At 43.4% G+C, this 12,500-nt stretch overlaps 1 protein-coding gene across 1 annotated transcript in view; it reads left to right on the plus strand.

Annotated features, from left to right (window-relative positions):
* ncam1a (neural cell adhesion molecule 1a) overlaps window positions 1-12,500 on the plus strand; it is a gene marked incomplete at both ends in the record, with an annotated part of 230,776 nt that overhangs the window by 197,164 nt on the left and 21,112 nt on the right. The gene's annotated exons all lie outside the window — the stretch shown is intronic.

The raw sequence follows: 12,500 nt of genomic DNA on the forward strand, positions 1-12,500 counted from the left end.
GCTTCCCTCCCACCTCCACCGCCGCCCTGTAGCAGGCCAGCAGAGAACACCTCCTCCTCCTCCTCCTCCTCCTCCTCCTTCCCTGTGCCAAGCACCCCCCCCCCATATGCATCCCCCCCTCCAACCTACCTACCCGAAGGACCATCCACAATGGGGGGATGTATTACCCCCCTCACCCCCCGCTAGCCAACGCTTAAGTTAATCACTTAGGATTTTTTTTCGTTGTAGCCGTTACCATGACAATAAAGATTGTTCCTTCATTCATTTATTTTTTTATTCATTTCATTTAGATAAAGGGTTTACGCCTTTGTTTTTTCCCTGTTTTCCCCTATCACTGGTCCTCATGTCTGCAGTGTGTGTGTGTGTGTGTGTGTGTGTGTGTGTGTGTGTGTGTGTGTGTGTGTGTGTGTGTGTGTGTGTGTGTGTGTGTCTGTGGCTTCTCTGTCTGTGTGTGTTGTGCTGCTCTCCTCACAGGTGTTGTCAGTGTTTACAGAGAGCCAGGTGGTAGACCTTCTGGCCACGCCCCCTTTCTCTCATGGCCCCGCCCCTCTCTCATGGCCCCTCCCCTCAGAGCAGAAGGGATTAGCATTAGCCATTTGTTTCTAAATTCAGTAGTTTACACACAACTATGACTCAAAAGAGAATCTAAAACTTTAGCATTCTGACAGGTTGTTTTGGTTCAGGATGTTGTTGACAACCTCTGTCAGCTGAGACTAGTGATCTCACGCCTCACCGCCGTCGATGTTTGTAATCATTTTGAGATTTTCCCCGTGACAGATCTGCTCAGTGACAGTTTGCTTAGACGCTCATTAAATGTAAGACGTGTTGTGTAGCACCTCACACACGACCCCTAATCCACAGACAAACACGTGAACCTGTACGGTTCCTTAACGGCGCTGTGGAGAACATGGAGGCCAATTAGTCAATAGTCAGTCGTCGTAGAACCATTCAGATCGTGTGAGTGATGTGTTCCCAATCCTGGCTTACTGCCGAAGGATCTCCCACATCTTAAACAACTTACCGGGAGATTGAAGCATAGTAGCATAGTACAATTGGGATAGAATCATGTAAGATACAGTGGAAAACTGTTTTAAATGGCTGAGGTTCGATTTAATGAATCACACACGCAGTCAAAACAGTAAGAAGACAGACAGGTGTTCTACCTTTGCTACCTTTGTGTTTTCTCTCTTATTTATTTTCTAGTTTGTTCAAGCTTGCCTGTCTCACCACCTCTGTGTGTCAGAGCCTCCACCCTTAACCCCCTCCATCATCTACACCACCTCTGTGTGTCTGAGCATCCACCCTCAACACCTCCATCATCTACCCCTCCTCTGTGTGTCCGAGCCTCCACCCTTAACCCCCTCCATCATCTACCCCTCCTCTGTGTGTCTGCGCCTCCACCCTTAACCCCCTCCATCATCTACCCCTCCTCTGTGTGTCTGCGCCTCCACCCTCAACACCTCCATCATCTACACCACCTCTGTGTGTCATTTTCACAGCTTTCAAGGATGACTTTGTCCTGTTTAAGTGTTTTTTAGCAGCAATGACAAGGTGACTAGGTTATGGTTCACTGCTATTTAATGTAACTCTAAAAGGTACCTGTGTCCCAAATGCCAAACTACAGCCCAGATAATAAGGTTTGCTAAAGTACATTAACCTGTAATTTTTTACATAATCTGATCCATTAGGTGTTTATTAATGCCTGTGTGGTGTTGTTTAAAAAATGTTGAAATGTTGTAGTTAGTAATTAATCAAATACAAAGGTTCCATCTCACAAAACATAATGGAATATAAAAACTTTGACGCTCAATATCTCTGAACTACCCTAGACGGAGATAGAACCTTATCATTCTTAACGGAGATAGAACCTTATCATTCTAAGCTCCCAAACTGTCAATCAGGTCGCAGGGTTGAAGTGGCAGCGAGGACAAAGGCAGGACAGGTCACAGGGTTGAAGTGGCAGCAAGGACAAAGGCAGGACAGGTCACAGGGTTGAAGTGGCAGCAAGGACAAAGGCAGGACAGGTCACAGGGTTGAAGTGGCAGCGAGGACAAAGGCAGGTCACAGGGTTGAAGTGGCAGCGAGGACAAAGGCAGGACAAAGGCAGGACAGGTCACAGGGCTGAAGTGGCAGCGAGGACAAAGGCAGGACAGGTCACAGGGTTGAAGTGGCAGCAAGGACAAAGGCAGGACAGGTCACAGGGCTGAAGTGGCAGCAGGACAAAGGCAGGACAGGTCACAGGGTTGAAGTGGCAGCAAGGACAAAGGACAAAGTCATCCTCTACTATTTTCTGTATTTCTTTTCTCATGGTTTCTGTTTCTTCTGATTTTCTCCATTTTGTTTTCTCATCTGGTTTTGTTCCAACGGACCTCTCAGGCTTTTCTTTCACAAGTAAGTTCCCCATCTCCCCTTAATAAGTTATTATTATCATCATCATCTCCCATCTCCCTGTCAGTTTCCTCTTTTACTTGTGTTTCATTCATTCATTTATTTTACATAATCTTTAAAGAAAACAATCAATTTAAAACACTGAAGTGCTGTTATGTGTTTCCACTGCCTGAAATTGTTGAAGGGGCCGTTTGTCTCTAAGAATTTCAGGAACTCAGGCGATCTCTCTCATGTCCCATAACCGCTTCCAGACGGCATGCCGTTTCATTACTCTGACGAGGACTTAGGTCTGTTCAGCCGTGTTACAGCTAGCTAGCTACAGCTCATAATGACTAGGCCTTAAGGCCCCCCCTCCCTCTGCCCCCCCCCCCCCCCTTCAGCCTGTCTACAGTAGTGAACTGATCCATACCATAATAGTCACCCGCCTTCTCCATCTGACTAGACAGTACTGAACATATTAATACTGTATATATTATGAATGAAACAAGCAGTAAATGGTAAATGGACTGCACTTATATAGTAGCTCCTTATTCCAAAACGCCTCTCATTCACACACCAATGGCGGCCAAACCACCATGCAAGGCGCCGGCCCGCTCATTGAGAGCAATTTGGGGTTCAGTGTCTTGCCCAAGGACACCTCGGCCGACATCGGGGTTTGAACCACCGATCTGCCGACCTTGCGATCATTAGACGCCGGCTCTACCTCCTGAGTCACAGCCCCCCCCCAGTAGAGAACTGATCCATACCATAATAGTCACCAGCCTTCCCCATCTGACTAGACCAGTACTGAAAATATTAACATATACTATGAATGAAATGAGCAGTAACAACATGTCGTACGGTTGTTATTATCTATCCAATTACTACGACCAAGAGCCGAGCTGCCTAATTACCATAAGAGACAAACCGTTGCAGTACCGTGAATGCTTTTCTCAACGTTAATGTTTACCTAATCTGAATGTACGTCTTGAAAAAAAACCGACAGGATGTAGCGTTGTTTGGGTGTGATTGTCCACGGTAGTTATGACATCCCTAATTGGCCAGGCGGTCCGCCTCTCCCCCTGGGTTTATAGCTCCTCCGCTCAGCCATGACGGTGTGAGGCTCCATTACCGGGAGGTACGGTATATTTCTCCCCCTCTCATAAGACTGTGGAACAGAAGCCAGAGAAGCGGCAACAAAGGCCATATCTAATGATACCGAGTCTCTCAGTAGTGTGTTTTGTGGAGATGGATCACGTCATCTGTTTTTGTTGTGGAGTTAATCTGCACAGAACAGGAGAGGTGATTGCCGGCATAATGGTCCAAGCACTCCAAAGACTCACTTAGCATCCGTCAGGGCCTTGCATGAGTAGCCAGGTGCAGAGTAGGGCTGTCAGACACATGTGTGTTTACTTGTTTCTGCAGTGCCGTTAGCGTACTACTGTACTACTTCCATCAGATGGAAGGGACAGCTTGGATTTATGTCACGTCGTTCTGTGTCCAATTAAGGACAGAAGACGCTCAGTCTCAGTGTTGAGACACAGCGGTCTCTCACGTCAGGAGACTGGGAAGGGATGGTGGTACACAAAGGAACAAAGGAAGACAATGAAAAGAGGATGGAAATGTTGCGGAGGCTATGACCAGTGTGTCGGGTGAAATTGGGGCATTGGTTGAGAAAAACCTCTCCTGAATCCCTACTAGAACAACGCCTGTATGAATACCGCCAGAGGAAAACGTTGGGAGTGTCCACATAATCTCATTGTAGGTGAGGACCTGGGGGTGTAGTCAGAGACACTGCGTCTGAAATAGACGACATCGCTGAAGTAGAGTCAGTTCAGCCTGAGTTGCGGAACCAGCCAATGGAGACTACCGTCAGGCTAACCGCTAGGCTAACCATCAGCAGTCCAGCTGACATTGACCAGACGGGATCGTGAGTACGTTTCTTAAAGGGATGGCTCAGAATCTTTTTCCCCAAACTGTAGCATTTTCTTAAACTAATTAATTTCTCAGAAATGATACATCAACATCCAGCTGACATTATGTAAGAGCCTTGGCTGTGACACTAAGGGACCGTGGTCACATGCTGCTATACTTAAGCTGCACCTCAGCCTCCAGACAACAGCATAAATTGGTCCTCCAGTAGCTATCAACATGTTTTGTATCCAGGCGGCGGTAAGCATGTGTCCCGCTCCTCCTGACACGGCTTGTGCAGCCTTAATCCCGGCTGACAATGAAGCGCTTAAGAAGATTATTTTCCTTAGGTCGTTATTCAATCATTTCAAAACGCAAGATCTTCCTTGGACGTTGCCAGAACCATGTTGATAGCGATGTCTGCTGCATGCTGCTGCTTACATACTGTAGTCTCTGGCCCACTCATGCGAGACTTAGAAGGATTATCGTCTCTGCCCCTCTTCAATGAAACGATTCGACTGTGATTTTCGGATTTTTCTGATCCTATTTTTGTAATATTATTTTGAGAGCTTTTCAGCGAATCGAGCAGTTTGATGCTTCCTGGCAAAGCCGGTGACTTAGAAGCACTCGGGCGAATTTATCGGAAGCAGCGGTGTTTCTTTCAAAGGTCTCTAAAGTGGATTATCGCTTTCTGCAATACTGATCTACTTTCAAATTAGAAAGTTTCTGCTTTTTTAATCGATGCTGTTCTGCCTGGACGTGTTTCGTGTTTCAGTGTTCACAATGGCATTAGTATTACTTAGTATCTTCACCATTCAACTTTGTCAACCTCATGTATGTAGGAAATCCTTGTCACTTGTGTACAAAAACACTCTAGAATGTTAGGATAATTATGACAATTCATGCCAATTCATTGTTCACGACCAGGAAGTGCTTTTGTCGCACCGTTTATTTGGACAGATTTGTGTTTATGATAACAATAGACTACACCACTGATTGTATTACAGACATTATTAGAGTCGTGTGATAGATTAGTTTCTTATATTCCAATTTTCAGCTGACTACTAAAGATCGATGTTCAGTTGTAATACTAATGTGTAGCTACACAAACGTATTAGAACACTTAACTTGTGGATAATGGCTCAGGATTGTCTTTTGGAATAATGTGTTTGTGTTGAAAAATTGATTAATCTTTTTTTTTTTTTTTTTTTTTTACAAAGACCAAACATCTATAAGTCACCGTGCACCTGCTGTGGTTGCTGTTGCAGATAGATAATGGTGACATTTTGTTAGATCACAACTTTATGTAAAGAGATAATTATGTTAAAATGAGTAGCACAGGGTACATTCCAATTAATTATCCTGATAAAATACTGGCACAGCGGCACTTCACATGACAGAAACATTTCAGATAAAATGAGTTAAGACTTCCTGCTGTGGTGTGTGAGGTGTGTTGTCTTACCTCTACACTGATCAGGGATTTGAATGTGTGCTTTACGTTGTGTTTAAAAGTACACTCATTCATAAGGTGTCGCATGTTGCTCACACAATGTTGCAAAATCTTAAAGTAAAGCCTTTGCATTGCTCTGCGGTGTGTTGGTGTGTTGGTGCCTGGGGGTTGCTGGTTCACATCCAGGTAGGACGGGGGGGGTCGGGGGGTGCTCTGCTTTCAGGACGTCCAACCGTCCGTCCGTAGCTCTTAAGACCGGCACCTCCCCTCCTCGCTCGTGACAATAACAGGCACCTCTCACCATGTTTTCACCATCTTACAGTTTCGTCCGTGACACCAACCCTCATTCCTTCAACCAGTTCAGCCCTTAGTGAGTATATGCTCGTCCGGCAGTGTGTGCGGTGTGTCTCTTGTTGTTTATCCCCCCCCCCCCCCAACCTCACTCTCTCTGCCTGCTTGGCCTCACATACTAGTAGAGCTACTACATCATCACCGGCACGGCTTATAGAAGTCAAACGTAGTGGAGAACTGACGGAGCTACTACTGATGTAGTTGGGTATGGGGTTGGCAGTGAGCCAGACAGTCGGTTGGTCAGTCGCTGGTGCTGCTCACTGCCGCACGCCTCCGTAGAATGCCATCGTACTAACTAACCTCAGCGTGCCAGAAAAACAAGGATGCCCTTCTACTCCCTTGACGTTTTCTTTTGTACAGAATTGAAGACTTAAATGAATTCAGAAATCACCACAGATGCCACCACATATACTCAGATATGTGTTATATTATTGCCACCACTGTAATACCGTTGGCATAGATATCCCTGTTTGCCGTGTGCTTGATTTGGCGTGAATTTTCCTCTTAGCTGATTATGTTTTTTACGGAAATTACTTTAAGTGTGTTGATGTGCGCAGCATGCAGCGCCCGTCTCATACAGTGATCGGTCATTCATTAATGACCCCCACTGCATGCCGTTTGATTAGTCAAATTGGAATTAAATTACCGTCCTCTGCCATTAACCAAAATCAGATCCATTAGCACACCTAAAACCTCCCTCCTTCAGACGGCTAGCTACTCTCATTACTCTGGACCTGCTCATGTTGGCCTCTCTGTCCTCTGGGTGTTAGTTGGCCCTCAGCTCAGCCAGATATCTCAGTATGTATGAACACTTGTTTAGGATGTATTCCCCCGTCCTCCTCTCTCACCCCCCTGGCTAAGCTCTGGGCAGAGACGTCAGGGGATGTTGTAGGTTATCCAGAGGTAACCAGGATAGTTATCACACCAGAATAAGGGCGGCTGGCTTCAACACACAGTGAAGCAAGAGAGCTTATTCTGGCAGACTGGAGCTTTATGAAAGATAACACTGTTGTGATAAAGAAAGGAGAGAATGACAGATGAATACTTACGTTGGACAATGGTGCGTCTTGTTCAGCAGGCTGTGCTTTGAACGGCAGCTTCTTATAGAGCATATCTATAGTGATACTGTGCCAAACTAGGTCGAAACCAGACAGTATAGAAAACAGACAGTATAGAAAACAGACAGTATAGAAAACAGACAGAAAACAGACAGTAGGGGTTTACTGTATTACTGAGGTGCGAGTGTAAAACAGCAGACAGCAGATCTATCCTAACACATCCTGTCTGTAAACAGTAGACAGCAGATCTATCCTAACACATCCTGTCTGTAAACAGCAGATCTATCCTAACGCATCCTGTCTGTAAACGGATAATGTCAAACAAGTAGGTGAGCTGCGTGGACGACTTCCGACTTCTTATTATGAAACTGAAGCATGTCTCATGCCTCACTGAATGTCTCCTAGGCTCATGTTGAGAGGCCTGGTGATGAATTAGATTATTATTTGTATTGACTAGAACAGCTTGTGTATGTCTGCTCTGCAGCGTAGGGTTCATGTTCTTGGGAAAGTCTACTGCGTTATGTCGGTGAGAGGCGGTTAGCGTTACCTTGAGTGGCCCTGACCTTTAGATAAAGACTTACCTGACTAGAGATGAGTGAGCTGCTAGCCTGACATCACGCCCTCATGTGGGTGTGGATGTCTTTCTCCATGGAGAATATGAAGAACTACTTGTGGACTGTTAGGTTGTTATGGTCTTGTTTATTTACAGGCTAACTTATCATATTGCTAATCTGTAATACCAGCTATACAACTCTAATGTAACTGTACTCGACTAGCTACTAACTTAGTTTTTTTACTAACCAGTAGAATGTTGATGGAATAACACGTTTAGAGAGTAGCTCTTAACTCCTGTACCCATGAACACTTTCAGTCTTTATTCATCACTGATTGGGTTCATGTGTGGTTTAGTATTCTAGCTGAATGACTTGAGGGGTTTTGCCCTCAAGGTCTCTCAGGTGTGCAAACAAGTGTGAATAACCTATAATGCATTTTGGTACAAGGTAACTGGAGTGAGTATGTTGAACGTTGCATGTTTATTGATGCTTTAAGATCCATAACAGGTTCCAGAGACACTCAAGTGTTGCTGTGATTCAGCTTGACCTCCTCTAAGACACATTGAGCATTAGTTAAAGTATGGGACATACTAAAATGGGTTTTAAGCTGCATACAGTGAGGCCATGTTACTGTGATGTGATATGGCCTCTGAGCTGTGTAATATGCAGTTCTACACTGAGTGATGGAAAGTCAAATTTGTCCCAAATACTTTAACTTTTACCTCCAGAGCCCTCATCTGTGACAGAGCTGACTACTCTGTCCCTAACGCCTCATGTGTTCATACGGTAGTTCTGTAGTTTGCTGTGTCATAACGCCATGTTTAGTTAAGCATGTCACATTGTTATTATGTGCTTTGTCAATACGGTATTGTCAATACTGCAGAGCTTCCTCTGTTTTTCTTGAACACAACAGTTGGTTTGACAGAAGACACCTCAAGGTCAAGAGTTTGCCCAAAGTATTATGTAAAGACTTGGTTGTGTTTGTGTTGTACACATAGACAATCAAAAAGTGATGTTTGCATGAATGCCAGTCAGAGGAAATACTGAGATGGATGCATTAGGCAATTTTGGACATACATTAATACATTAGTAGTTTCACTACAGTTAATATGGAATAATCACCCATTCTCAGTTAAAAATGTCACCAAATGTCACACCGTGACGTTAGAATTATAAGGTTCTATATCAATTTTTGGTCAAAATTGAGTTTTTTACATAATCTGATCCATTAGGTGTTTATTAATGCCTGTGTGGTGTTATTTTTAAAATGTAGACATTTTTTAGTTAGTAATTAATAAAATACAAAGGTTCCATCTCACAGAACATAATGGAATGTAAAAACTTTGACGCTCAATATCTCTGAACTGCCCTGAACGGAGATAGAACCTTATCATTCTAAGCTCACGTACAGTTAATATGGAATAATCATCCATATTGAAAACACTAGACACAACAATGTCCTAAACTGCTTCATGTATCGAGGTGCTCCATGTTTTCTGTGTATTTGATGTTTAAAATAAGTTCTGTTTTGACTTTATGTTTTTTTGTCGTTTGTTTGTCGTTTGTTTATGTTTCTTGTTTTGTATCATTTCGTCATTAACGTTCTTGTTGTTTTGTTCCTTAACCATGTTTACATCATTTTTAAAAATGTTTTGTATTTTTCATGTGATCCCCCCCGCCCCCCCCACCCTCCTCCACTTTCCTTTCAACCAATCATGTGCGTGCGCATCATGTGACTTTGTCATGTGGCTTGCATGGTGCTGATGATGTCGTCTCTCCGCGTGAACAGAAGGTAATTTGTTTTGTTCTGTTTGGTGCGATTCACAATAGATCTATAAATAAGATATGATCACAACAATTATAGATAAGATCATCAATTTGCAACATTGGAGACCTCGCTGACCAGAACCTGCATTCTATCTATCTCATCTCATCTCATCTATACTAAGACTACTTACAGTAGCGCGTTTGGTTGTCTTTAGAGATCCGCCATCATGCTTACCTGCCATGTCACTTTTCTACAAGCCTCACGCTTCTCTGAGAGTATTCTCCATCCATTGCTTTATTATAAGCCATAAGTATGTGACGTACACTGTGTCTGCCGTATGATGATACCAGGGAGCGTTAAACACTCTGTGACTGGAGACAAGCAGGTGGTTGACCTCTAAACTTGACGGCTCAATTTATTTTTCCATCGGTTTTTGGTCCTCAAGTGTAAAATTGCCGTCTCTCGTGCGCCATCACGTGCGAACGTAGAAACCTTTCGCTTTGCTGCATCTCATCACCTCAGCGCTAAACATCACAACAGCCCTAAACATGACTTTAGCCCTAAACATCACAACATCCCTAAACATCACAACATCCCTAAACATCACAACATCCCTAAACATCACAACAGCCCTAAACATCACAACATCACAACATCCCTAAACATCACAACATCACAACATCCCTAAACATCACAACAGCCCTAAACATCACAACATCCCTAAACACCACAACAGCCCTAAACATCACAACATCCCTAAACATCACAACATCACAACAACCCTAAACATCACAACAGCCCTAAACATCACAACATCACAACAGCCCTAAACATCACAACATCACAACATCCCTAAACATCACAACATCACAACAGCCCTAAACATCACAACATCCCTAAACACCACAACATCCCTAAACATCACAAGATCACAACATCCCTAAACATCACAACATCACAACATCCCTAAACATCACAACATCACAACAGCCCTAAACATCACAACAGCCCTAAACATCACAACATCCCTAAACATCACAACAGTCCTAAACATCACAACATCACAACAGCTGCGTTGAAACCGTCAATTTCTGCCAACCGCATCGCTCAGCCATTTCCTGTATTTAACTGGATCGACTTCCTCATCCATGGATTTGACTCATTTCTCAAACAAACTGTCCCAGAATGCTTTGTTGAACGGACTAACAGTGGTGTCACCCCACGTTGCTGCATGCATGCAAGTCCACTCCTGTCTCTCCTCTTCCCTCTCTGTCTCACCAGACACAACGGTCTGGCCTGTCTGCATGTCAGTCCTGTCTGTCTGTCCTCTATGTGCCTCCTATGTTATTCACATGTACTGATACAGACTGAAAAACAAATGGTGTATGGTGTAGAGTACCATAGAGGACCATTTAAAGTACTTTTAAACCCATCTGGTGTGACAATGTTTCCAATGCATTTGAGCCTAGCAGCCCTATCTCTTCCGAAGGGATGTAGTATAGTAGTATGTATTTGAGAAGCAGGAAGTGTGATACTGCACACTCTAGTTGTATCTATTCCAGTTGTTGATATAGAGAATGATCTGCTTGATATCCATATCAGATCTTGTCATTTAGAATAATAATAATCTCAGCTACAATATAACTTTAAGCAATACCATTTTAAAAATAATTATAATAAGGCATTACAAAATAACATAAAAAAACAAAATGTCTTTTAGGAGATTCAAAAGTTTAATTATTGTCGCATCAGATGAAAATGTGGGCCGTCATAAATTGACGAGTATCAAAATACAAAAATCTACCAGAATCACTACATAGTGAATACATGGTGTCTGCATGGTAGAGCATGTAACTTCCTGTCTCTAACTCATGTCTAACCCTAATGGCTCTTTCTCCTTCTTAGCCAATGGAAACGCTCCTCACCTAACAGGGAATGCTGCTATGCCTGGATACCATATGAATATAACTGTCACATGACTCTGTCACATGACTCCATTCTTACAGATCCTCTCATCACTAACTCTAATTGTTTATTTCAATTTACAGCATCAAATCATGCTTACTCCAAGACTATCTTGTGGAATGCCATGTAATCTGATATAATCTGATGTAATCTGATAATCACCCAGATCAGGATCCAGTGTCTTCACGCATGTTTGATTGACTAATTGTGTAATACAAATGAATTTTTTTAGAAGTGTCTTAATTAACAATAGCGATTGATGTTTGAAATCCAATTAAAGTGTGACAGTTAAAGGGACGTGTTAGTAAACTGTACATTTTTATCAATGAAGGTTAGTGATAGGTGCAAGGTGAATTAAAGATGTACTGCATATGGAAAAGACAGAGACCACTACATACTACATTGTTCAGGGCCGAGGGAAAACTAGAGTATAAGGGTATCACCTAATTATAGAATTTAATGAAGTAGAACTCAGGTAGCTTTAGGCCAAAGTCCGCTGGATAGAAGCAGGCAGAGGTGGGCCAGTTTTCATCTGTCTCTCTGTATTTCTTACATTTCTCTACCTGAAAGCTGCTGAACTCAAAGGAGACAGGTTAATCCTCTCCAAATAGACCGCAGGCAGGGTTAGAGGCAGTCAGGCGGGCTGTCAGCTGAGACCGAAGCGTTAAGATGTCTGGTAACATTGCTGTTGGCGGTTGGCCTTGTGTTGAGAGAGAGAAGGTAGTAGATACAGATAGCGAGAAGGCCGAGCTCTCAGAGATCATGGGAGTGTGAGTATCGTCACGTTGATATAAGAGGCTACAAATCTCCTTCAAAGTGTGACAGTTGGGCTCGGAGGATGACAGGGAGCTTCAAGGCTGTCTGTCAGATCCCAACCTAAAGGTCACAGTGGATGGCTGGAGATTTCAGATTTCAGTATTTTCAAAAACAAGTTAGATGAAGCTTGTCTGTATATCTGAGGTTGAAAGTCTGTTTGCTGCAGTCGTCTGCTGGTGGTAGTGTGTAGTGGAAGGTTGGGGCTGTAATGAGAGTTCTATATTAGCTGTGTTAATATCCTACTCAGTGCTAGCTGTGTG

This window comes from Nansenia antarctica (genome assembly GCF_963989245.1).
Source record: "Nansenia antarctica genome assembly, chromosome: 4".
Classification (NCBI taxonomy): Eukaryota; Metazoa; Chordata; class Actinopteri; order Argentiniformes; family Microstomatidae; genus Nansenia; species Nansenia antarctica.